The sequence below is a fragment of the Callospermophilus lateralis genome, chromosome 17 (assembly GCF_048772815.1).
Source record: "Callospermophilus lateralis isolate mCalLat2 chromosome 17, mCalLat2.hap1, whole genome shotgun sequence".
NCBI lineage: Eukaryota > Metazoa > Chordata > Mammalia > Rodentia > Sciuridae > Callospermophilus > Callospermophilus lateralis.
In genome coordinates, this window is record NC_135321.1 from 77,732,972 (window position 1) to 77,760,194 (window position 27,223).

A 27,223-nucleotide genomic window follows, 5' to 3' on the forward strand; every position below is an offset into this window, starting at 1 on the left:
GTCATTTGTGTAAAACTCACAATAACAACAATCCTCTACTTTTACACTGCAAGATGTTCATTTGGAAAAAGTCTCAGAGTAAAAACTGCCGAGCAACACCAAGTGAGAAAGGGCGATTGTGACTCCTATACCTCCATGGACCTCTCCTCCTGTTCTTGCCTACAGAGGAGCAGCCGTCCAGGTTTCTGTACCACCTCAGACCTTCCTGTTCCTCACCAGGAGACCCACATTCTCTCATCAAGCTCTGCTAGCCTGCTCCCCACTGTGGGGCATTGTTATCCTTGGTGATTTTCTGCAGGAGTAGAAGGTTCACTAGAACATATGCAGTAAATACTCCTCAAATTCCATAGGTTCTTGGACATGAGTTTATTGATGCAGGACAGCCAGGACCCCAAGCTGGCCAGCACTCCTGACCCAAGACACTGATGCCATCCTTCTGGCCTGGTTGTCACAGCCGAAGCATGCAAAGTGCAAGATGGGGGTGAGGAGAGACGGGGTGATGCTGTCAGACAGAAGACTCCAACTGAAGAGGTGGGCCAGGCACTCCAAGTCCAGGAAACAGACTTACTCTCCGGCAGAGAGGCTGGGAGTTGGCTGAACTAGGACTTTGCAACAGTCCACTTGGTCAGTCGCCCTTTCTCCCGAGGTCGGGGATGGTGGGGGAGTGGCAGCAGGAACACTGTTTGTCTCAGCAGTCTCCAAGGTACCTGTCAGGAGCCCAGCCTCTTCTGGAACTGCTCCTTCCTATCCACGCCGAGGCCCCACTGGGCCAAGTCAGCTCTTAGGAGAAGTTGTCTTCAACAAGGGACTGGACCACCGTGAAGTGTTGGTAAAAAGGCAGAGCATGGGCCATCTTGACGTCCCACATCCAGAATAGCTTGGAGAGTTCCTTCTGGGCAAAGTAAGGCAAGGTTCCATGGTAAACCAAAGGGAGTTGGGCAGGCCCTTTTGGGTTTCCATCTCATCCTGTGATGGGATCCCAAGCCACATTTTATCCATCAGATTCTCAAAACCACTGAAGGGTACGTCACTGCACAGTCGTTCCCGACGCTGGAGAGAAAACAGAATCTCCAGGCCCCGTCTGCTGGACAGTGACCAGGAGGCCCTCGGTCCCACTGTCCTTTCACTGGCTGTAAATCATGGGAGAACTCGGTCCCAGGGGGGCTTCTGCAGACGCCAGGCTGGCGGGGGAGTGGGTGGCTCAGGGTGAACTGGCTCTTGGGCTTGGGACATGTCCCGCCGCCCAGTTCAGCTCAAGGTGCCAGCCAGCTAGGGAAGGCCCCGACCCTGCGGCGACAACCGTGACCCCACCGGCCCGTGGGGACCCTCTAAAAGAGCCCCCTGGAGGATCCCCAGGGCAATTCATCCAGACCCGCCGGTTCCTCCCCAAGAAAATTGGAAAAAGCAGGAAATGGGGCGAGGAGGGCAGCGGCTCAGGGCTCCCTGCCCGGGACCCGAGGGGAAGGGACTCCCCGGCTTCCGGCTTCCGCGGACAGAAGCGGTGGCTGGCCCCACCCGGAGGCTGAGGGGTTGTAGGCTGAGGGGTTGTAGGCTAAGGGGTTGTAGGCTGAGGGGTGGAGGCTGAAGGGGTGGAGGCTGAGGGGGTGGAGCCTGAGGGGGTGGAGGCTGAAGGGGTGGAGGCTGAGGGGGTGGAGGCTGAGAGGGTGGAGCCTGAGGGGGTGGAGGCTGAAGGGGTGGAGGCTGAGGGGGTGGAGGCTGAGGGGGTGGAGGCTGAAGGGGTGGAGGCTGAGGGGGTGGAGGCTGAGGGGGTGGAGCCTGAGGGGGTGGAGGCTGAGGGGGTGGAGGCTGAGGGGGTGGAGCCTGAGGGGGTGGAGGCTGAGGGGGTGGAGGCTGAGGGGGTGGAGGCTGAGGGGGTGGAGGCTGAAGGGGTGGAGGCTGAGGGGGTGGAGGCTGAAGGGGTGGAGGCTGAGGGGGTGGAGCCTGAGGGGGTGGAGGCTGAGGGGGTGGAGGCTGAGGGGGTGGAGGCTGAAGGGGTGGAGGCTGAGGGGGTGGAGGCTGAAGGGGTGGAGGCTGAGGGGGTGGAGTCTGAAGGGGTGGAGCCTGAGGGGGTGGAGGCTGAGGGGGTGGAGGCTGAAGGGGTGGAGCCTGAGGGGGTGGAGGCTGAGGGGGTGGGGCCTGAGGGGGTGGAGGCTGAGGGGGTGGAGGCTGAGGGGTGGAGGCTGAGGGGGTGGAGGCTGAAGGGGTGGAGCCTGAGGGGGTGGAGGCTGAAGGGGTGGGGCCTGAGGGGGTGGAGGCTGAGGGGGTGGAGGCTGAGGGGTGGAGCCTGAGGGCAGCCGCGGAGCTGCTCCCCTGGTGGCCGCGCTGTCCCTGTCCGCCGCCCGGGTTCCTGACTGTCCATGCTGACAGCTCCGTGTGGAGCCGGACAGTTCTGGCAGGACGGAAGCCGCCACAGAGGCTCCGAGTCCGAGATGGGGAAACACCGAGAGCCCTTGTCCTCCCTGCTCCTGTCTGACCCTGTCTCATCACAGATAGAGTCACCCCTGGGAGGAGTGGGAGTCGGGACCTGTCCACCCGACACTGACCTTGACTCTGGTGGGAGACGCACCTGTGAGGCTGGGCGCCGGGGAGCCCGGGACCCAGGTCGTGTCTTCAGCCTGCAGCTCCTCGGAGCTCAGCAATGTGAAAGGCAACGCGGTGGGTTTCTCCAGCCGAGTCCGCTGAAGAGGCTCTACCCGCAGCCCCCATACTCCCCATCCGTTGGAATCACCGACAAAGGAAATATGCCCAGAAAAGAGATGGGCAGAGCCAGCTCTCCCCGCAGCCCCTGTGCCAGCTTCCCACGACTGTGACAGGCGCCTGAGACGACCGACTTATAAAGAGAGAAGGTTTATTTCAGATGAGAGTTTTGGGTATTCTAGTCCGTGCTCGATCGGCCTTTTTGTTTTTGAGGCTGTGGCCAAGTAGCACATCGTGACCGGAGTGGGCAGTGGAGAAAAACTGCTCACCTCATGCCCAAGAGCAGAGGAGACAGAAGTTGGATCCAAGGTCCCAGTAGTCCCTTCAAGGGCACACCCCCAATGACCTATTGTTTCAGTCACCTTTTTATTGCTGTGACCAAGATACCCAATAGGAACGGCACAGAGAGAGGTTTCAGCCCATAGATGATCAACTCCGTGATTCTGGGCTCGAGGTGAGGCAGAATGTCATGGAGGAAGGACCCTTTCGGAGCCACTCTTCCTCCCTCTGCCTCTCCTCCACTAAGCAGCCTCAGGCCCTCACTTTCTGCACTGATTCAAGTGTTGAACCCGCTGTGTCCCAGACACCTGTCTGAACTGGGTTGGGCTGTCTTGGGTGCCTACAGTCACACTGGACCCTCTCAGGAGGGCACAGGTGTGAAAAGCACTGTTTTAGTTCATATTGTACCACGTCCTGGCCCCAAACTTGTAATAAAATACTTGGTGCTGAATTGTATTTTTAAGTATATTGAAGATTTGAAATGAGTGGATGAGGAAAAGCCATTTCAGTCAAGGGGATTAGCCAAGCCTAGAAAGAGGGGCAGGAAGGGATGGTGCTCACAGTGACTTTGGCAGCTTCTAGTGGATGTTAAATTGCTGGGTTGACATGTAGTGTGGGGTCCAAGATGGTTGTAGGGGAGTAGATGGATACAAGGTTGAAGAATTGTACTGGCCAGTCTTCCATCAGCATAAACAAAATCCCTGAAGCTGGGCACTTAAGTAAAAATCAGGTTTGTTCATCTCACAGTTTTGGAGGCTGAAAGTCCATGACCAGACAGTTCCTAGTTCAGTCTCTGGTGAGGGCCTTTCAGTAGATGGCACCATGATAGGTGCCTGTGAGAAAGAGAAATCTCATGCCAAGACAGGGGGTCAGAGGGAACAGTCTTGCGTTTTTCTTCTTCTTTTTTTCCCCCTTCAAATTGTTTTAAATAGCTACTCTATCTTGAGATCTAACCAAGATTCCCATGAAAATGGCCTTAATCTTTTCTAGGGCACTGTCCTAATTGCTTTCGCTAGATCCCACCCCCCAGCACCTCAGCACCACCCCAGTGAAGACTAGCCCCCAACACTGAACCTTTGGGAAACAAACCACATCCAAACTAGAGCTGCAGTGGTGGGCGTTAGAGAAGGGAGTCCTTCAGTTTGAGCTAAAGCTCTGGGGGTTCATTTTCTAGGAAAGGGAGTCAGGTTTTTTTTTTTTTTTTATGAATGATACCATGATATAACTGTGATTGAGGACCACACATCAACCGTCATGTGTAATAGCAACTGAGAGGGGAGCAGATGCATGAGACAGGATGCGGAGGTGAGACACCACTCAGAAATGGCTCTGGTGCTGGAACACAGGGAACCAGAGGGTGCTCCATCAGCTGCAGCAAGTGCAGACCAGAAAGAAGTGATGGAATATAAAGTTTGTGTCACACAGCTCTGTGTTAGCTGATGCCACACTCAGGGCGTGATGCCATGAAACATTCCTACATTTTCTTAAGGTTGAGTGTCCAAGTTAGGTAGCAATGAATTTTTTTTAATTGGCAAAATCAAAATTCCATTCTTAAGATTTTTAAAAAATATAAATTTTTAAATATTTATTTTTTTAGTTGTAGTTGGACACAATACCTTTATTTTATTTATTTTTATGTGATGCTGAGGATCGAACCCAGGGCCTTGCACATGCTAGGCAAGCACTCTACCGATGAGCCACCACCCCAGCCCTCTTAAGATTTTTAATGGAAAACATTTCCATTCTTACTCTTCAATGCAGCATCACCTGTGGGTACATTTTGAATAAATGTGCTAAGTTTTCTAATTTATTTTTAATTTCCAGGATCTAATTTATTATAAATTTCTGAAGGCTTTGCAGTCCTTGATTAAACTATATCAGCATAACTGAGTCAGGAACTTAGATGTACTTTTTTTTCTGTGTGGTGCTGGGCATTGAACCCAGGGCCTTGTGCATGCAAAGTAAGCACTCTGCCAACTGAGCTATATCCCCAGCCCTTAGACGGACTTTTAATTTAAGGTCCTATCTGTAATGTTCCTACCTTGTCTTCCATGATTTCTATTTACCTCTAGCATTTCTTACCTTTAACGTTGCCCTGTACTCACACTGAATTCAAGAAAATCTAGCCTGAATTAACTTCTGGGACAGTATGTGGTATTTTGAGGAGGCAAGATAAATTTTCAACAAGAGTTTCTCCAAAAGGGAGAAATAAAATAAATAAATAAAAGTTTGAACAAGACATTCCAGCAGCCCAGCTCTCCCAGGCACCTTCGAGAGTTATTCCCTGGGTTTCTGTACCCTTTCTGCACCCACCTTAGCCGGATGCTCTTTATGAAGAAGAATCCCACTACCATGTTGTAATTCGGCCTTCAGTGTGTGAGTGATTTTAATGAAAACCCCTTATTTCTCTCTCTCCAGCTTCCCGGGGAACATTGGCTTTTACTCTTGGGGAAAGGAAACATGGAAGGTCAAGTCACATTTCTCTTTGTCTTCTTTTAAGCAGAGATTTCTGGTAGCCAAAAGAACCCCATGGTGAAAGTGGAGGTAAATAAGCTTCCCATAAATTTTATTCTGTGTATTAATAAATGTTACTGGTTCTCAGCATTCTATATCATTTACCAGAGTGGAAACAATCCAGATATCCTTGGAAAGGAAAATGAATTTAAAAATTGTGCTACACCCATAGAATGAAATACTCATTAGTGGAAAGAATAAACTATCGATTTATGCAACATGGATAATTCATAAATCCATTTAACTATAAAAGCAAAATCCAGATACTGAATGTGATCTATTCCATGATTCTGCTTATTCCATTCTGAATATGGAGATACTACAGGCAGGAAGGGCAGACTGGGGCCCGGGAGGAGCTGTTCAAGGGAGCAGAGCACAGTGGGCGTCTGGGGTGACGGAACCATCATGTACCACGGCTTGGCAGTCACGTATGTGGCCCTGTACCGTGTCAAAATCCAGAGCTGTGCAACATTAAGTGCACAGATGGTCTATGCTAACTCCTAAATGATCTGTGTTAATTCTAAATACAGATCCATGAGATAGAGGAATGACCAAAAAGGCATATAAACAATCACAAATGAACCTAGTTCTATCCCTGATGAACCACCTAACCACACTGACAGGTGGGGAAGAAAACAAATTAACCTAAGTCCCTTAAAAAAACAACGATCTTGCCTGAATATCATAAGACCAAAGACAAAAGGAACTGAGAACAAATACCGTGCTCTTACCTAGTTGGTAAACTGGTCACTAAGTTAATTCTGAAATTATGTTATGTCAATATTAAGGTTGGAGAAAAGAACATACAAAATATGTTTCACGTAAGAACATGAGTCCTCTAGAGAGAATCCACATTGAGTGGTGGCTTGGCCTTTGCCTGAGGTAGAAATCCTGAAGACGTGGCTCCAGCCCATCTTAGAACAAGGGAGTCACACAGATAATGTGAATTTCTTAGATTCTTTTTCCTCTCATTACAGTCCTCTGTTACTCTTCCCTTATCGACTTTTAATGGGATGGACCTCCCGCATGTGACGTCTTTCCACACCTCCATCTCCTCATGATATTCCTAAGCAACACAGAAGCACGTATCTTGGAATGTAAAAACCTCAGCAATTTTGGCTCCAAGTATGTGGTTACCAAGGCTCTGAAATGTAGACTGTGGCCGAGTGGGACTGTTTCCACAACAGTGATCAAAATCCTCAAGTGATAAAAATGTGAAAGTGATGAAGCTTGGTGTAGCTTATCCTGGGGAACAGGAATGCAAACCTCATTGAATGAAAAGAACCTAAAGAAACAACACTGCTAATTGCTAAGGAAAAACAAATGAATTTCAAATAGGTTTGTGGGGGTGGAACTGTGGTTTCTTTAGACTTTATTAAATGTAATTCAACCTAAAATATAATCTTTATATTGTGAAAATAGCTGAATAGATTATGGTGGTGTTTATGATCAAATGAGAAGTCTGCACTCCTGAAAATTTTGTTTTTGTTTCATGCAATAATTCCCTAGATTGTCTGGAGTTTTCAGATCAAGAAAATACACCTTCGGAGCAGGGATTGTGGCTCAGAGGTAGAGCACTCGTCTAGCTTGGGCGAGGCCCTGGGTTTGATCTCAGCACCACATTAAAATAAAGGTATTGTAGTTGGCTACTTCTAAAAAATAAATGTTAAAAGAAAATACACCTTCTATGGGAGACAATGCTGAAGAGTTCCACGCAGTAGCTTGCCACACCTCTAATGGCCAGATCACAGTTGCAGGGTCTTGACTCAATTGATCATTGAATCATATGCTGCCAGTCAGAATGGATGTGTTTAACATGAAAACTACATATGACTTCCCCCACCCCAACATTCAGGCTCACTTCTATGTATGCAAACACCTTTTCTGCCGTTGAGTCATATAGCTTCAACCATGAAGAATGAAGCTCTCAGAATCTGGTGATTTTCACACTCATGCCACTCTCCCCCATGGCCACCTGCAAGCCCTCGGCCATTGATTCTCCACCCATTGAGGGAATGAAGTCTTAGGCTCCTGCCCGAGATGGTCCTGTTGCTCCCTTTTCTTTTCACAACTAGGTTTGTTTGTCAAGTAATTTAGAACCATTGCCTGAACCCAAAGGAAGGTGACTTATTTGGAAAGCAACACTATGCCTAACACATCTCTACTTGAAATAAAACTTTGTTATTCATCATAAGTGAAATTTTGCCTTAAAGAGGAAAAGTAAAGTGAATCTCATGTGTCTGTGAATCAGCTGGTTCATGTCAACTCTGTGTTCTTATTAGCTATTTTGTCCCAAGCTCACACTCTGAACAACATTGTTCAGAAGGCTGGAGCTTAGACGGTGGATATCCCGACTCGTGGTGGAACTGGACTGTGCCTTTCCCTCAGGAAGATTTTCCATCCCTGCTCTGCTCAGTGTGGCTCTGCCCTCGCTGTGGCCAATTACATGAGAGAAGTGATGAGTGTTTATTCTAATAAGCATGTAGTTCTCCATATTTATCTTTCCTTAGTCTCTGTGGTCCTGGAACACCCACTAAAGTGGAGCTTCTGTTAGCCTGAGTCCCTGAGGGCCTAGGACAATCAACCCCCTGTCTTCCAGAAGCCTATTTTTGCCATGCAATGACTAAGAAAGAAGTTCATTTTGTCACTACAGCAAAACGTTACCCATACTGACATAAGCATATTAATTTACCTTTTATATCTTGTACTTTTATTACATAAATCTTGCTTTATTGCTATGAAACAGAAAACTACATAATACCTTCTATTATATAACTATTCAAAATAAAATTAAGTTTATGACTAAAATCTCTATACTATTACTTTATTTGGTATAGTATTTAAAATGATGTTCTGGTATACTCTTCATGGAGAATAAAAAATAATTACATTGTGACTTCATAAATTATGAACTTGAAAAATTGTTCTGGGAAGGAAGCAAGTATAGAAATGAGTCATTGATATCTACATTTATTTCAGAACACTGATAGTCAAAATCCAATTAGAAGCCAGGCACGGTGGCACATGCCTGTAATCTCAGCAACTTGGGAGGCTGAGGCAGAAGAATGGCAAGTTCAAGGCCATCCTCAGCAACTTAGTGAGACCCTGTTTCAAAATTTAAAAAAATATATAAAAAGGGCTGGAGACGTGGCTCAGTGCTTAAGCACCCTGAGTTCAATCCTTAGTACCAAAAAGTCTTTAAAAATCCAATTAGATATTAGTTTTTCTATTAGAAACATATTTGTTTCCTATTGTGCTTATAATAAATCATAATCCCCTTGGGACATAAAAGATGGCAAATCTGCTTAGCTTTGTTCCGGAGGCCCTGGGAGACAAACTCCTTGCCTTTATTTTTCTTCTGGAGGCCTCTGACATTCCTTACATAGCCCCTAGGCCCTCCATTTTAAAAAGCCACTCCTAAATGTAGGACAACAGGCAAATAGATTAAGGGGTGACAGAACATAAATTTGACAGCTAATTTGTGCCCTGTTGTATTTCATTTTAAAATGCGTTTTCAATAGGAAAGATGGTGGAATGAGGTGGACATTATTACCCTAGGTACATGTATGAAGACACAAATGGTGTAACTCTACTTTGTGTTCAACCAGAGACATGAAAAATTGTGCTCCATTTGTACACTATGAACTGAAATGCATTCTGATATCATGTATAAAAAATTAGAACAAATACATATTTTTTAAAAAAAATACATTTTCAGAAAAATGTTGAAGGGTAAAGAATAAGGGGGAGGTCTTGTTTCCCAGAGTTGACTCTAGACTCATGACTTTGAGTAGGTATTTTTGCACATGATCTTACATCCAAGAAACAAACACAGAGCCTATAATACACAGCATGGATGTGGACAGTGGCTGTAGAAACTACTTGGCTCTGTGAATCCCTCTCATGAGAGAGAATTTATGACAGGCCCTAGGTGGCATGTCTAGACCTCTGTTTTTTTCTATTTGCAGTGCTAAGGGTTGAACCCAGGGTCTCCCACATCTAGGCAAGGGCTTTTCCACTGAGCAACTCCCCAAGCCCTATCAATCATTGTCTTTAATGTTGACACGAAGAGCTTCAGGCCACAGTCCTGCAATTTCCTTTGCCTTCCACTCTTATTTTCCTCCCTGATGAGTTATGATTTCCAAGTTGGGAGGCACTGCTTTTAGGCCTTGGCAATGAGGACCAGATCAGAAGTGGTTTATATAGATTGGAGGATGGCCTATGCCATAGTCAGCATGGATTGCCATAGGGAGTACCGAGTCTGGGTGGCTTAAGCAAATGAAGATTGATTTTCTCACAGTTTGAGATGTACAGCCTGGTTGTGTTCTGGTGAGGGCTTCCTTCCTGGCTAACAATAGCCACTTTCTCTCTGTGTCTTCGTGTGACACAGAACAAGCTGTCTGCTGTCTCTTCTTATAAGGACATTAATCCCTTTGTGGGAACCCCGCTCCTGACCTCCGCTCAACCTGGCTACCTCCCAAAAGCTCCATCTAAATACTGTACATCTGCATATTAGCTACGCGCGTTGATATTGCTGGTTGTTCTCAATAAATGTCATTTCTTCATTACAAGAATAACGATTCTTTCTTGGAAAGAAGAAAATGCAATGCAGAAACATAAAAAGGTTCTTGTAAATTTTTTTTTCAGCCTCAAGACAATTTTATCACCTCTAGTCTACCAGGTTTTTCAATGTACTTGTTGAAAAAACACAATATTTAAATAAGAATTAAGTTCATAAAAGTTTACAAAACATAGCCTATGTACCCTAACTTGTAATTTTATCTTAAATATGTCAACTTTACTTTTGTAGCATGGTCAGACATTTAAAAATATATTCACATCATTTTAAGATATAAAACAGTGGCAATTCACTAAGTTCTCCATTATAAAAATTAATATAGCAATTCTCAAAATACTGAAAAAATTGTTTTATGAAAATCAGACCCACATCACAATAATGTATATCCTTTATTTTAGATACATCTACAAAAGGCACATTTTAATTACTAGTATTTACCAAAAGGTAGTACTTTGACTTTTGATTTTTTTTTTTTTTTTAGTCATTTTTCCTTTTTTCTCAAAACTGAGCAAATGGAAGGTTGTAGAACACAGGAGGACACAGGTTTCCAATTAGCTCCTCAAAGGCAGCAGTGTGCTCATTCATCACACCTGTGAACATCAAGACAATGATTCAAGGAAGAGAGACTGCTAATTTGTCCTACAGCCTAGAATAACCACCTGAATATGCTTTTTACAGTTTTACACAAAATGACTCTTTTTTTTTTTTTTTTTTTAATCATGAAACAGTGAACCTAAAAAACAAAAGACCAAGACTACCAATTGCCTGTTTTAGTCCAAGTCTTGATGTTACTAGCTTTGGGACTGAAGAAGAAATTAAACTTTTCTCCTCTGGAATCACATCTTTATATCACACTCATTTCAATTTAAATCACTCATTGACTTAATACTGTTACAAATTCCAAGAATGTGAGACATACTGATATTCAAAATAAAATATAAAAGTAAACTCAAAATTAAATATAAATGACTTGTGGTTTACTCTCATGTTTCCCTCTAATTTAGGCTAATAATCTAAAATCAACTATAATTATAACAACATCTATGACTTCAAGCACCACTATTATTTTTAAGAACTTATTATTAAGAACTCCAAAATGCAGGCTGGGTACAGCACTTGCCTAGCATGTGTGAGGCACTGGGTTCAATTCTCAGCACCACATATAAATAAAATAAAGGTCCACTGACTATATATATATATATATATATATATATTCCAAAATGCAATCCAATATACACTTTGGGGTATGGTTTTCTTTTCATACTTTTAATAGTAATTGAAGTACTAAAATGAACAATACCAGTGCTCTTGATCCCATGTAAGAAACAAAAGGGAATTTTAAAGGTTATTTTAGATACATCTACAAAAAATTTTAAAATACTAGAGATCTACCTTATATTTATATTATTCCCCTCAATTCTCATTTAAGTGTATATTTGTTTTTTAAATGGGGAATGTCTTTAGATGTTTTTCCTTACTAAAACAAAATAATTCTTCAAAAATGTTCTAAGGTGCCAGGTGTGGGGCACACACCTGTGATCCCAGTGACTGGGGAGGCTGAGGCAAGAGGGTCTTAAGTTCAAAGCCAGCTTAGTGAGGTCATAAAGAACTTAGCAAGACCCTGCCTCAAAATAAAAAAGGGTTGGGAATATGACTTAGTGGTTAAGTGACCGTGGGTTCGATTCCTGGTACATCTCCCACACACACATACAAAAATTCTAAGATATAAAACAGAAAATGGCCATCTGTCACTTCAACAAAATATTTAGTTTTTAGGTCCCCCAAATGACCACCTCAGCAGCACTTATTCAAGTTCCAAAATAGCAGCTTCTAAAATTAAGGCAGCATTGCTTTATTCTTACCTATTTTTCTACTGACTACTCTGTTAAAGTTCACAAGGGTGGTTTCAGACTTACCAACCCTCAAAGGCTTTTTGTAATGCGATTTAAGAAGAGTTAACAAGAACATTTTTCTCAATGCTTAAAAAAATATAGAAAATGTTATTGTATTAAAAGTCAACAAATATCTAATTTTTCTACTTGAAGTTTTACAGTAATTATTGTCATTGTAGCTGTGTAAACCACGAATTTACCTCTTAAACTAACAAACACAAAATACAAATTTTCCACAAAAAATACAATGTACAAGACTTATCACTTTGAAACCGCTGTTGACCGGTGACGAGTCCTTGCTTCCCCAATGTTGAAGAATAACACCAGAAAGCACACACCGAGGCAAGGTCAGAGTAGAAATTAGAAATTTATTAAAGGACAGCAGAAAAGACTTCTCCCGGAGGAAGAAGGGGACCCAAAAGGTGGGAATCCGTGGAAGGGCTGTTCTTTCCCCTTTTTATAGTTCTTTCAGTGATGGAATGTAGGTTGGAGGCCTACAGGTGGGCTTAATTATCACCTTTTGGGATGGGTTATCTCCAAGTCTGTTGGGGCTGTTTTCCTGGGCTCCATTAACATTTCTTTGAGGTGGATGGACTTTGGCCTAGGGCCTTTAGGACTTCATTAACATTCCATGAGTTGTCCTGCGTTTTCCCTGAGTCATTCCCAGCGTGGCCTCCATTTTAGATTTCACTCGATATTAGACCCGATTTACCTAACTACACTGACTACCTAACTTTAAATCTGGCTTCATTCCCCCCTCTAATTTGGGAACTCCTTACTGCTGTAAGGAAGGGGGGCGAAGAAAATCTCTCTGGCTTCTTCAGGCTGACAAAAGGGGCGATGTTGGGCAAGCAGTTTGGAGTCCCCCTTTAAAAATCGGGTCTATCGAGTGGGTCCATGATAGAAGTCTGATTGAGAAGTAATAGACTGGAGGGCCATTTGAGTGATGGGTGGTCTATAAGAGAAACAAGAATTCATTAGTACTGGAACCAGATTGATGCAGCAATAAATCCCATAGCACAGGAATATGCCAATGAGTATGATCCCAAAGACAGAGACTAACAATGTTTTCCACCAGGAAGTACCAAGAACCAGGAGCCAAGATATTGTTTCCATGACAAGGTTGCTGAGGACATGGCTTCTATCTGAGCATGTAAATCTTTAAGGATATTCGTCACATTGCCAGAATTGTCAGGGATGTAAACACAACATTTAACTTTTAGGGTTATAGATGTCCTTTCCTTAAGATACAGTTTAATAACTTAATGTCATCTGAGCTTGCAAAATCCTTTTACTAGTATGACCTCTGTGTCTAATAGAGAAATCTTTAATTCTGCTACTTAGGGCTGGATAACCATACTAGCAAACACCATGCCTACTTGTGTAGGTTAGAAATAAAGGCCTTGAACTAAAAACTACTCTGGCAGTTCCTTTTGATAGTTATCAGGCATTCCTGTCTGAGAATCTCTTTTGAAGCCTCCAGCTTACTTATTTATGGAAGTTACATTTAACTATTATTTCATTTAAAATGTCCAGGAATAGCTGTGTTTTGGCTTTGACTGTCTTTGCTAAGTGTTTAAGATGAAGCAAGTCAAACTGACTTTTGTTTCCATCTATTGTTAACAGTCAGCTGAGTTTCCCTGGGAGTCCTCGGGAACTTTACAGCAGCTTCTCAGATCTGCTAGTGCCATTTGCGCTAGGATGGGTCTAGGCCTTGCTTGACCATGTGGCTTCCCTCGGAAGCATCAGGCATGTCTCCCTTTTCTGATGACCCTCCTCTTCACAGCAAATGCACTGATTGGCTTGCTGTCCTCCACTGGTCTCATTAATCTCCCTGATCGGGAGGTTATGTGGCCTAGAGTTGCAAAGCTCTTTGGAAAAGTCCCCTATCCCCTGACTCAGACTGACTCAGAGGGCAACAGCCAAAATTTTAATTTTTTTAAAACTTAATCTTAAACATCCAGCAAATAAGTTTTAACAGCCTTATATTAAGAGCACTGGGCTTTAATGTCTATCTCTCTATCCTGTAGGTGATAACTCCTTATCTTACATTAACCCAGGTTGTGAGTTCTTAAATCAGTACCTCTGCAAAACATTAACAGGCAATCTTTAAGCCATTTTGAAAACTACAAGATAAAATTATCAAGAGTAAAAACATATTTAGTTCATGTAATAGCTACCTTGAATTTTGGTGGAGTTATACATTATATCCCCTGTTTGAGATCCTAGTAATCTTGACAAAAAACAACTTTTGGGCTGAAATCTAGCCTACTTCTTTCATAGTCACTTTCACATGCATAGAGCCTTATCTCAAGTAAGGTGGGGCTCTTCATAGATCTTAAATACTATAGTTCTGAAACTGATCTTTGCTTTTTAAACATTATTTTACAAAGCCTACATAAATTGTTGTGAACTTGAGCAAACACAACATAATATCACATCTAAAACATGAATTAAAGAAAGGTTGAAAACTTTTAACCTTTTGTAGAAAAGTAGTAAAGTACTTTTGTGTTTTACAATAAAACCTTTACACAGATTTAGCCCTCATTAACTTAAAAATACACTTGTTGTATCTCAGTGTAAAAAGGTAACATAGAACTGTACATATCTTATTGATAACAAGCCCAGTTATAGAACACAAATGATTTAATTATATCTCCAACATGTCTTTCTTTTAAGCCTAAAATTACCATACAACTTTAGAACACCAGCTTGATATAATGCTCTTTCTAAAGCTTCTACCTAACAGACTTGTATACCTGGAAGATGTGAACACATTAATAGCACCAATTACATTGATGTTTATATTAACCAAGTTTAGCTTTTAAAGAGATAACATAGCACAATTCTCTAAAACAATAGCACTTGTTTAACCAGCTGTTTAATTTCTTTAAGATTACTTGCTCAACACTTGTAAGCAACTTACACAGACCTTCTTTATATCATTTACTTAAACTCTTTTAATTACTTAATCATATAGACTCTTATCCAGAAACACATTTTCCCTCTATGAAATCCATACCTAGAACCTTCTAGTTTCTTTTTATCTGTTAACCTCCTTCTGTTCACATTTTGAAACAATACTTGTAAATTTTGAATTTAATCAGATTATTTTATACACATCAACATTTTGTTAGGTTTTATTTTTGAACACCTAGAAAAACTTATAATAAGCTTAATTTTAAAGACATCTTTACTTTCATCTGTTTACCTAATTTAAATTGAGCCATTTGAATCACGTGAATCAAAGATATTTGGATCCATTTTTAAAATTTTTCATGAGCGCTCCTCATCTGTCAATTGGCATATCACTGCATGATATATGAACATACATACACACATACAGACATACTGACATACAACATGTAACACAATAGTAAAAGCCTTGTTGCTTTCTCAGGTGATATCTCATTGCAATGTTTAAAAACTCCATAGTTGATCAAAAATAGAACTTATCAGAAAAACATTAACTTGTCTGCAGGATCAAAATCATGAGCTCAAAAAATAATACAAAAATCTAAGAAAAAGCAAAAGTCCTAGAAAAAAAATTGACCGGCCTGTAATTACTCTTTGGTTTAATCTAGTTTGAGTTCCCATAAAAAGACACTTTTACCCTTTTTTTTTTTTCTTGGGCCTCAGACCTGTCTCCTACTGAGTGCTCCAGGCTTCTTCTATTTGCATATCAGCTTAAGTCCTGGCTGAGGTCTGGGAAAACTGGAATTCTGAGCACAAACCTCATGCCTAAGGCATTTTAACCATAAGTCACAATTTTCAGGTTTGGATGTTGAAAATTATGATACAAGATACAATTTATAAAATTTCATACCTTTACATCTTTCTACACTAGAAAAACTTGCTCACACAAAACTGAAAATAGGATCTTGCTTAATAATATAAAGCTACCATCAGAAGAGATCCCTTCAGGATCATTAAGCCACTTTCTTTGTTCTGAAGTTTCTAAAGTACTATTAAGTTACATTAAATCACCTGAAAAAATTTTAAAAGAGAACTACACACTACCACGTATATCCAAAATTAAGCTTTAAAAATTTCCAAGACTGTTGCTATTCAATGTTATTTCAATAAGCCAGAACAACGTCCCAATCCAACATTTTCTTTTCCTGAATCTTACACACTAAGGGGAACAGATACCAAATCATAATTTATTATCCTTGCCCAAATTAATGCACTGGTACACCTAGTGAAATCTTTTCAGGCTACCCAGTTCAAAATTGATGAAAAAATAAGACTGAATGATTGGGAGTTACTTGCCAACTTGGAAGTAGAGTTCTTTTAATTTTCTATCCTAAGTATCTAAGTTCTCTGGCATGAATTATCTGAAATCACAAACTAAACAATTACCTAACCCTAACTTTTAACTGCAAGATTGTGCAATGCTTCAAACTCATTTAGATACCAGATGTTACAATGAAACATCATCTTTTAGACACACATTTAGCCTAGATTATCCCCAAGAAACAATCAGACAACTAGATAAGAAAATATCTCTCCAGGTTTTGAACTTCCATTTAATTATGACTCCTATCAGTGGCACCATAGATTTCCCCATGAGTGGACCAGATGTTTTCACATAGGGGCAACTATAGGTGTAAAATTAAGGGCCTCAGTGTGACTGACTTTACTGCATTCAGGTGGAGTAATCCTTGCAGTGCAGGGAAAGAATGAGGAAATTCCCCAGAGCAAAAATGGCTCTGGCAGCTGCTGAGAAATCCTCAGTTTCCCCTTTACTTATAGGATTAGCACCTTTGGATAGACCCAATCCCAGGCAATCTGGCATATCTCCTAACTTTTCCAGTAGAGTCAGTTTTTATCTGCCTTAGGTCTTGAAGGGGGAAGAGGGTATGTACTTTGATCGGCTGAAATTTCTCTCTTGATTTTTTTCTCAGTGAGTCCAAGATTTTTTTCTCTTCATAGCAGATATCATAGCTAAGTCTACTTTACACTGTTGGCATAATTTAGGATTTTCCCTTAGAGCAACGAAAATCTGAACATACAGCACCTCACACCATTTCCTTTTTGTAAATTTTATCAAACTGTCCCAATTTTTCAATACGCAGGCTAGTGGTGCACCTGGCGTATTGGAGAGAGAGAAGCTCCCGTCTGAGTGAGAAGAAAACAGGACTCAGGCGCCCGCGCTGCGCCAGAGAAAACTGTTCTCATTAGGGACGTCTCCCTAGGTTTGAGCTTCCTAAACGGTCCAGAAAACCCGTCTCTCACCTTGCTTTGCCAAGGGGTTTCTGGTCCCCTTTAGCAAAGTGCTAGGGTCTCAGTTTGCCCTGTGCCAGAGACCCTGGGAGGATTCAGACTTAAGGGCATTACTGTATCCTCCTGGCCACTAAAAACCCATTGGAAAAGAGAAACATGTTCTCTTTTGTTGCCTTTGCTCTGTAGACTAGCAGATTACCTGAGGAGTTGATTCTAAAAATGCCTCTCTAGCAGCTTAAAGAGAACACAGCCCATTTTAAACATTGGGCGGTAAAACAGACTATTGAAAGTTACCTATGCACCTTAGGGAACCTGGGCAGATTTTACTAATTATCTCATGCCTTTCTCAGTCTCAACCCGAATTGCTAGCATTTCTGACCTGCAAAGGAAGGGGAGCATCCAGGAGGGATTGGATGCGGGGTTTGGAGTGTTGCGTAGCCCATACGGAGGCAAATGTGATTGGGGCTTTCCCTCAGTGCCATTCATCTACCGATCACCCTAGATACCCCTGGGGGCTGTCGGGAGGAGGCTCAAGAGAAAGGAACCTTAAGAATCGTCTGAGAGTAGCCCAGACCGGAATTCCGCAGTTGTTCCAAACTCCTTCCCCCACCTCCACGCATCCAAGGCAGATCGGGATTCGGGACACCGTGTACTCACGCCAATTGCTCTCCGGGCCCAGACAGAAAAGTTGGAAGCGACTTTGGCAGAACCCAACATGCCTGCTCTGTATTGAACAGGTGATTGAGAGCTGCCTAGGCCGAGAAACCTCTCACCCGAGTCTTGAAGAGTGGCGGCTGCACTAGTTGCGTTTAAGTAGCCGACGGGTGCCCACCTTACCCTCCAGAGAGAAAGAGAGAGAAAGATGCACCTCAAACAGACATGGGGTGCGTGCACTTACCTCGGTGTAGAATCTCGGTATGGGACCTCCAATATGAAACCGCTGTTGACCGGTGACGAGTCCTTGCTTCCCCAATGTTGAAGAATAACACCAGAAAGCACACACCGAGGCAAGGTCAGAGTAGAAATTAGAAATTTATTAAAGGACAGCAGAAAAGACTTCTCCCGGAGGAAGAAGGGGACCCAAAAGGTGGGAATCCGTGGAAGGGCTGTTCTTTCCCCTTTTTATAGTTCTTTCAGTGATGGAATGTAGGTTGGAGGCCTACAGGTGGGCTTAATTATCACCTTTTGGGATGGGTTATCTCCAAGTCTGTTGGGGCTGTTTTCCTGGGCTCCATTAACATTTCTTTGAGGTGGATGGACTTTGGCCTAGGGCCTTTAGGACTTCATTAACATTCCATGAGTTGTCCTGCGTTTTCCCTGAGTCATTCCCAGCGTGGCCTCCATTTTAGATTTCACTCGATATTAGACCCGATTTACCTAACTACACTGACTACCTAACTTTAAATCTGGCTTCAACTTCTTTCCTGATATAGACATTTAATATTTGGTCAAAAACTAAACTTTTGATTACATAAAATGTAACCTTTTAAAGACTTAAATTATTCAAAGTTTTGGCATCTGGAACTCTTAACAGCAGATTTACATCACTGCCATGTTTTAATGATGCAATATGCCCACCTGCTACCAGGAGGGAAAAAATGTGGCTTCCTGCAACGGATGGTCTGGGTAAAGGAGCTGCCAGGCTGTATAACTCCACCCTGACTCCCCCTTTACTGCCTTCCACAATCACACAAGGCATCTGTACCAGCTGGACAGGACTCTTCCCATATCTCAACGCCTGAATACGTTTTTAAGATCTGACTACTCATCACAGACATCTTTTCAAAAGTAGCTTTGTTAAAACTCTGTCATACTAAAAAAGTTCATAAAGATCATCACATAAATCTTGCACAAAGCTCGTGTCAGAAATCCATGTCAAAACCAAGTTCTTATTTCTTCAGAAAAAGAAACTTTTTCTTGAGGAAGTCATGCCCAGTGACATGGATATGTTCTCCTTTCATCAGGACGTTTAAAGGGAAATGCTAGGCCATTATCAATTGCAGCTAGTTTTGTTAGGTGCAGGACAGGCTGAGTAAGCTGTCTGCAGGGCATGGCAAACAAAGTTAGCTTATCACCTGTTTGCTTCAAGCCCAAACGCCCAAGCCCCCCCCTCAAGGCTGAGCGCTTCGCCCCCCCTGCTCAAGGCGGAGCACTTAACCCCCTTGTGTGCCAAAAAGGCAGCTTTCAAACCCAGAGACCCTGTTGGATTTAGGCAGCACAGCAGAAGGGCTATAAAAGCCTTCCCCAGCTGCCCCCCTCCCACTTCTTTCCTTCTTTCTTTTCTCTTTGTTGCACTGCTGCAATGAAGATCTCTTGGTTGCTCCAAGTGTTGTGGTCACTTTTCTTTCGATTTTAATAAGCGATTCTTTTTCAGCGATCCAGTTTGAGTCCTTGCAGTCAATTTCCTTTTTACATTTCTCCTTTTCATAGCTGGCTAACCAATTATTGTTTCCCATGTCTGTATTTCTGGTGATGAAATCCAAAACAACTCATCTTTCAGGTTATGACTGAAATTGTTTTCTAATATTCTCAGGCTAAGGATCAGCTTCAAATTTCCTAAGCCAGTATTCAGCCTCCTTGAAACCTTCAACAAATAATTGAAAGGAACCGATCTTAGAAGGGAATCCTATTCAATGAAACTTTCTACCTACTTTTGGCACTTTCTGTAAGGCACACTTTTTGCCTCTTGCTTTTGCACGGTCAATTGGATTGTGGTGAATGTCTCACTGAGAAGCCAAACCACCTTTGCTTTTGGCACAAGGTCCAGAAGAAGGTTCTCATCCGCGAGGTAGGCCCCAGCCTCAGAAAGGTCAGGAAGGTCGGGGTCAGGAAGCAGGCAGGCTCCGGCCAAGCAGCAAGGGCAACAGACTTGGTGGACATATTTGATCCGTTTTGGATTCAGTTGACCACAAGGCTCTTCTAATTTCGGTTTAAACACACCAATAATTTTCCTCTTAGGATCCTTTACAAAGTAACTTCCACTTGACCCTTGGAGATTCTTTCTGGGAAAAACTCCCACTTCTGTTGCTTGTTCTGCTCTCAACATAACATCAGCAAATTCTGGATCATGCAAGAATGCTTTCACCTCTGAAGTTCCAGTCGTCAGTCACTTGGCTGTGTTGTCCTCTTCAGTGTCTGACTGCAGCTTGGACTCGCTTTGGGGGGAAGCCTGAGCCCGACGGATGGTGCGGGCTCAGGTCGGTAGGCAAGGTGGGGCGTGCGCGGCGGGGCGCGGCGGGGGGCGCGGCGGGGGGCGCGGCGGGGGGCGCGGCGGGGGGCGCGGCGGGGGGCGCGGCGGGGGGCGCGGCGGGGGGGGCGCGGCGGGGGGCGCGGCGGGGCGCGGCGGGGCGCGTGGTTTTTAAATGCTTATTCTAAGTAGTAGATTAAGTATGTATCGCATTTTTTAAAAAAATAAACAATAGGAAGAAGACCAGTTGAGAAAGAGGAGTAAGTGGAGGAGAAGGGGATGGAAAGAGGAAGTACTAGGGACTGAAATGGAGTAAATTATATTTCATGCCTGCGTGACTATGTCAAAATGAAGCCTGCTATTATACACAATATAATGTACACATATATAATACTTTAAAACGTGACCCAAGCAACATTTAAAAAGGAGAAACTGTACTAATAAAACTTTTTTTTTTTAATTCAGCAAAGCATTAATCAATGATTGAATTTATTGCTCTGAATTGAAGTTTCTCCATTTTAGGAAAACTTACCTAAATGAGGAAGCGCCTTTGAATCTGACTCTGTATAATTGCTAATAAGTCAACAAAAGTAGAATCTGGCTTCTGTAAAATGTCATTCCAGATTCTGCTAACTGGTAAGATTAACAGAATACATACACTCCACATCTGTGCTACTCACTGACCACCTGTGACTATTTAAATTCAAATTTAACTTACCTAAAACTCAAAGATTTAAAAAATCTCAGTTCTTTCCTTGAGTTTAAAGAAGGTATATGGTGAAAGTTTAAAATTGAATTCCTGCCTATAATATGCTCATTGTTGATAAAAGGCTAAATATATTGGGAAGTATAAGGACTCTTTATTAAATAAGAAATATAGTAAATTTCATACATGTCAGGCACTGTGTGATATGTATGGCATGGTTGCAACCCTCTGTTTATGTTTCTAGGAAGCTTTGTATTTAATATGGCATCCTAATTCCAGCTTTGCAATTGAGTCTGTGGCTTTCAGACAATAGGGATGTGCCCATGATCAACTCAGAGAAGAACGGGACAAAACCCAGTAATCCTGGAATTGGGCTGATGGCTTTGGTCAATATTTTTAATTTTCAAAACAAAATTGCATTGGGCTAATCATTTCTGCATCTCTAAGTGTGTGCAAGGGCGTGTGTTAATTTTGTGAGCCATGACAGTGGTGCTTTGACTGAAACTGGGACATGATTTGAGCCTTCTTGTGTCATGCTGTGTGCCCTTACAAGTTTCAAACCCAGCTCTGTGCAGTGATGCACAACTGTAGTTCCAGAGACTTAGGAGTGAGCCTGAGGCAGAAGGATTGCAATTTGGAGGTCAAATTTAGCAACTTAGCAAGATTGTCCAAGAAAAGAAAAAGGAGGAGGAGGGAGGAGGGGAGGGAGGGAGGAGGGGGAGGAGGGGAGGGAGGAGGGAAGGGAGAGTAGGAGGGGGAGAGGAGGGGGAGGAGGAGGGGAGGGAAGTGGGGAGGAGGGGAGGGCGAAGGAGGGGGGAGGGGGAAGAGGAAGGAGGAGGGGGGGGAGGGGGGAAGAGGAAGGAGGAGGGGGAGGGGAAGGAGGGGGAAGGGAGTAGGGGGAGGAGGAGAAAAGAAAAACAGAAAAAGAAGACTGGAAGTGTATCTTAGTGGTAGAGTGCACATAGGTTCAATCCTCAGTACAGCCAATGCCAAAATAAAAATTAAGAAATTTAAAAAAGAAAAATTGAAACCTAGAGTCAGACAATGATGTGCAACAAAGAAGAGTTTTATTCTTATGAAGTTTGATAAATGCCTTAAGAAACGTAAGGACATCAGAGAGATACAGAAATTTAGATACTGCCCCGACGACGACTTGTTCATACATCCTAAATTGAAATGTTGACAAAGCAGTCATACTATTATTTTGTGTTCATATTAGCAAAACAGAGGTCTTCCTGAACTTTCAGACCCTGAAATTCCATCCTCAGGGACCTACGGCTTTTTTCATGGATCCCAAAATACTTTCCATGGAAGGTTTGTGTGTGGAACCTGAGGCTCCTGGGATCCATCTGGTGCCGCCTTGGATGTCTCATCTGTTCACCATTTTAATTGCTGCAATACAAACCTTCAAACGTTGCTTATGATACTGGAACTCCAATTAATCAAATCGAGTGAATATATGGAGTATTTTTATTTTGTTTTTTATGCTGGGGATAGACCCAATCCCTAGGTCCCCACACATACTAAACACCGCTCTACCACTATGCTACATCCTTAGCCCACGTTTTTTATAAACTTTAAGAAAACATAAGCTTTCAAGGTATGAAAAAAAACTGGAACAATGGTTTGTCTCCCTACAATTGCTTTTGAAAGAAAGATACATACGTAAATCTAATTGTTCATCCAGGCTCTTATTTCTTTGACCTTGAAAATTTTGTGACGATTTTCAATCAATTTCTCCAGAAAATAATTTAAAGTTCTTTTCAAAAAACTTTAAAAGTATCTCCATGATTTTACTTTTGAAGTTTTGAAATTTTAACTTTACTAAATATGAGTGTGTAAAACAGATCATATTTGAGAGTGGAAACAAAATGATTCAGAAAAGAGGGGTGTTTAGAGGAATTGAGGCGCCCCACCTTCCTGAGGCGATTAATAGTAATGGTTGAAGGTGCACACTGTTCACTAGGGCAAGCCTGGTGCCAAGACTCTCAGGCACTAACTCATTTAATCCTCACATTACTGTGTGGGTTACACGTACTTTTATTGTCATTTTACAGATGGGGAAACTGAAGCACATTGAGGTTAAATGACTTGTCCAGGTCACAAAGTTGCTGTGGAAGGTTGAATTCCCAAGAAAACCTTTCAGTGCTATTTGACTTTTGACACTATGACCTGTATTATTTTCATGATCCGACTTTAAAGATTTCAATAGTGCAGACATTTTTTTTCTTTTGTTATATCTTTTCTGTAAAAAATTACCACCAACGCTGTCCCCAAATATAATTAAGTCATTAAGTTGCAATATCCTGCTTTCAAAACTTAATGCAGAATTTAGCTCTTAAAAAATACAATACTTGGGCTGGGGATGTGGCTCAGGCGGTGGCACGCTCACCTGGCATGCGTGCGGCCCGGGTTCGATCCTCAGCACCACATGCAGGCGGAGATGTTTTGCCCGCCGATAACTAAAAAATAAATATTAAAAAAGAAAAATTCTCTCTCTCTCTACCTCTTTATACCTCTCTCTCTCTTAAAAAAAAAAAAGAAAGAAAAAAAATACAATACTTAAAATTAGTTATTGTGATATTAGATACAAACTTTTAGAAGTGACCCTTTTGCTATCCAGCTTGCTTTTTTAAAAAATATTTTTCAGTTGTTGATAGAACTTTATTTTATTTATTTATATGCTGAGAATCGAACCCAGTGCCTCACACATGCCAGGCAAGTGCACTACCACTGAGCCACAGCCCTAGCCCCTCAAGCCCTCTTTTAACAAACTAGGTTTTATTCTGAAATCTCAGTCTATTATTTAAATACATCTTTAAATGGAATTACCAGGGAGCATCCTTGTTCTCTAAGTAAATATAGTCATTTATCAGTATCCTCAGAAGACTAGTTCCAGGACCTCTCTCCCCTTCAGACACCAGAATCCACAGATGCTGGAGTCTGTTGTGTAAAATGGTACAGCACCTTGTGTATAACCGGTGCCTCACGCATGCTAGGTAAGCACACTACCACTGAGCCACAACCCCAGCCCCTGCACATGCAATTTTTAAAACTATTTCCTGAGGCTGGGGTTGTGGCTCAACGGTAGAGCACTTGCCTGGCATGTGTGAGGCACTGGGTCCGATTCTCAGCACCACATATAAATAAATAAAATAAAAGGTCTATCAACAACTAAAAAATATTTTTTAAAAAATATTTCCTATGGGATTAACCTTATTCTTTAGGAACCCATTCTCATCGGTGGGCATGATGGTGTACACTTAGGTATTTTCATATGTCTACGTAGGAAAATTATGTTAGATTTATTCCACTGTCTTTCTGTTCCTATTCCTTCTCCCTTCCTTTTGTTCCCCTTTGCCTACTCTACTGAACTTCTCTTCTCCTTTTCCTCCCCTCTCCCTTTACTGTGGTTTAGCTTCCCCACATCAGCAATATGTTCCATGCTTATATAATTTTTTTAAAATGGGTTCTATTGTCATGTGTAACTAAAAATAAACAATAAAATAAAATTTTGAAAAACCTATGTCCACTTGAGAAGCTTGCTGAGGACAAAAGACATAAGTAATGGACAATAGAAGATAGTTATAAATATCAATTATAACCATGTAATCAATAGAGAAATGAGGACTGTAATTGTCTTCAATATTTCTTCTTTCCTTTGTCATGATATGTTTGAGTGTGCTCATGTGTATCTTGAATATCTTTGTTTTATCCTCTATCCTATACCTTCCTCATATAACATGAGCTGATATGCTAACTTTATATAGTAGTATAAATATTGTTAAATTTACATCATTATATTGAAGTTAGAGGACACCAAGAAGAGTGAACATGATAAAGACTTTCAAGGACCATACATCTTTGGGGGTAAGTCAGTGCATTTTTGGTTGTGTACAGGAGAGTCACATTATGTTAGGCAGAAGCATGGCTTTATTATTGCCTCTACTTGTAGACCAAACATGGTTTAGGGAGACATTTTAGGCAGCTTTGTTACTATGATGAATAAATGAGATAACCAACTTAAAAAAGAGTAAGTTATAGATAAGATGTTCTTTTGTCTCAAAATATCTTAATGTATATTTTTTTTTATCAACAATGACTTTCTTATATTTCCATTAAATAATTACTCAAGTCAGAAAATTTAAAAAACAATTTCTGTGAACTGTAGGTAGAATACAGAACACAAAATCTGCTGATCTAGAGAGCCATCTGGTCAGTGGGAGTACTTCCAGAGCCCTGAATGAGGAAACTCACTCCATACCGACCAAGGCAAGGATTTTTGAGCAAAGGAAAGGCTACACCAACTGAGATCTAATGAAGGACACTTATAAAGTTAGCTAGTTATGTGGTTTCCTTCACCTGAACTTCATAATAAAAGATCTTAATAAAGAAAATTCAGCCCACATTCATGGATAGGAAGGTTTAATATTTTTAACCCATCAATTTTAAATTCATCTGCAAATGTGAGCCAACGTCAACAAAAGACACACAGGTTTTTCCAAGATGCTAGAATATATGAGGTCTGGGGATGGATCTCAGTGACAGAGCGCTTACCTAGTAGGCTCAAGGTCCTGGGTTCAATCTGCAACGCCACAAAAATAAATCAATAAATAAGTTTAAGAAAATAAAATGTGTTTGAAAAAGAAGAAAACAAAGTACTTAAGAAAGTGCTGAAGAAAAGGAAAAGTGAATAGAGAGACTCTCTATACATACAAAACCCACAAAGAGATGGTGATTGAGTATTGACAGAGAAAAGAGAGAGACCAAAGGCACAAAGGAAAGCTTAGAGTCTGATAAAACACACCCACGAGGTTATATGGCAAAATGTCATGGTGGAAGAGTGGGAAAGAGGGAAATCTGTGATATGTCGAACTAGAAACTGGGCCATAAATAGAAAAACAGGTGAAATTTTCTAATTCACACCATATAAAAAAATCAGTACCAACTATTGCTTACGCGTGCTTGTGGCCAACCTGAAGAGCAGGACGGTTTCCACCCAAAACATCAACTGGGCTGTAAACGCTGATCATTCTACCCACAAATGGAGAGTTATGAAAAGTTTATTTCTTCTATAATGAAGCTTTCTGGGAAGAGCAAGACCATTTCATCAAAACAGTGAAGCCTGATTCTTCCTTGAAATAGGTGAAGCTCCACTAAGTAATTTTGAACTCATTTGAATGAGCTCCATTCCAGGTGGCTCTAGGGAGCCTGAGACCTGAGACTGGTGGAGGAGGTGCAACTCCACTGGACACCTTGTTGAAGAACTGAGCATTTGAGGGCTCTGAGGAGTGAAATGGTGTCTTGGCCACTCAGTGATGCCTGAATCCTCAAAAGGCATAAGCATTTTCTCTCTGAGGCCTCACATTTTGTGACTAGTGTGTGTGGAAACGTGTGTGATGGTCATTATATTTGGAATGTTTGTGAGTGTGTTGGTCAGATTTCTGTCTCTGTTCCAAAATACCTGAGATGACCAATTTTAAAGAAGGGAGGTTCACTTTGACTCATGGACTCAGAAGTCTCAGTGCATGGTTGTTTGGACCTGTTGCTTGGGGACAGTGGCCACACAGTTCATCATGGCCCAGAGTGTGCGTCAGAGGACAGTCCACTTCATGGCAGCTGGAAGCAACGGGAGAGAAAGAAGAGTTTGAGAGCAGGTCCCCCGGGACTTACCGTCTTCCGGCTGGGCCTTACTTCTTTTCTTTTCTTTTAATATTTATTTTCAATTGTGAGGACCGTGGAAAGTATCTCCCTCTAAGGCAGCAGTGCACAGTCTTCAGTTTTTTTCTGCTTCTTGATCTCAAAACCTGTTTTCTGTCAATCCAGAGACAACTAGTAGAGTGCCTCCAGCTAGTTCTCCTGCTGAAACCCACCATCTTTCCCACCCCATCACGGTTTCCATCTTCTTTCCTCCTGCCTTCTTCCTCCCTTCTGATCTCTGAGAAGTGGACTGTCTGCCGAGCCCAGGGCCCGGGCATGGTGCAGGTTCACAGCAGATCTGCTGCTCCTCATACCACGCAGGCGTCCACACTGACCCAAGGGCAGTCCGCCTCCTGTCTCCGCCCTTCAGGGCTGAGCTGCCCACGCCCTGTGCACACTCTGCAGGACTCAGCAGGAGACCCGCCCTGGAAAAACGCTTAAAG

General features: G+C 42.3%; 1 pseudogene; it reads right to left on the reverse strand.

Annotated features, from left to right (window-relative positions):
• Positions 1-781: 781 nt before the first annotated feature.
• On the reverse strand, positions 782-27,058 carry LOC143382729 (phosphatidylinositol 4-kinase type 2-beta-like; annotated as a pseudogene).
• Between the last annotated feature and the right edge of the window lie 165 nt (positions 27,059-27,223).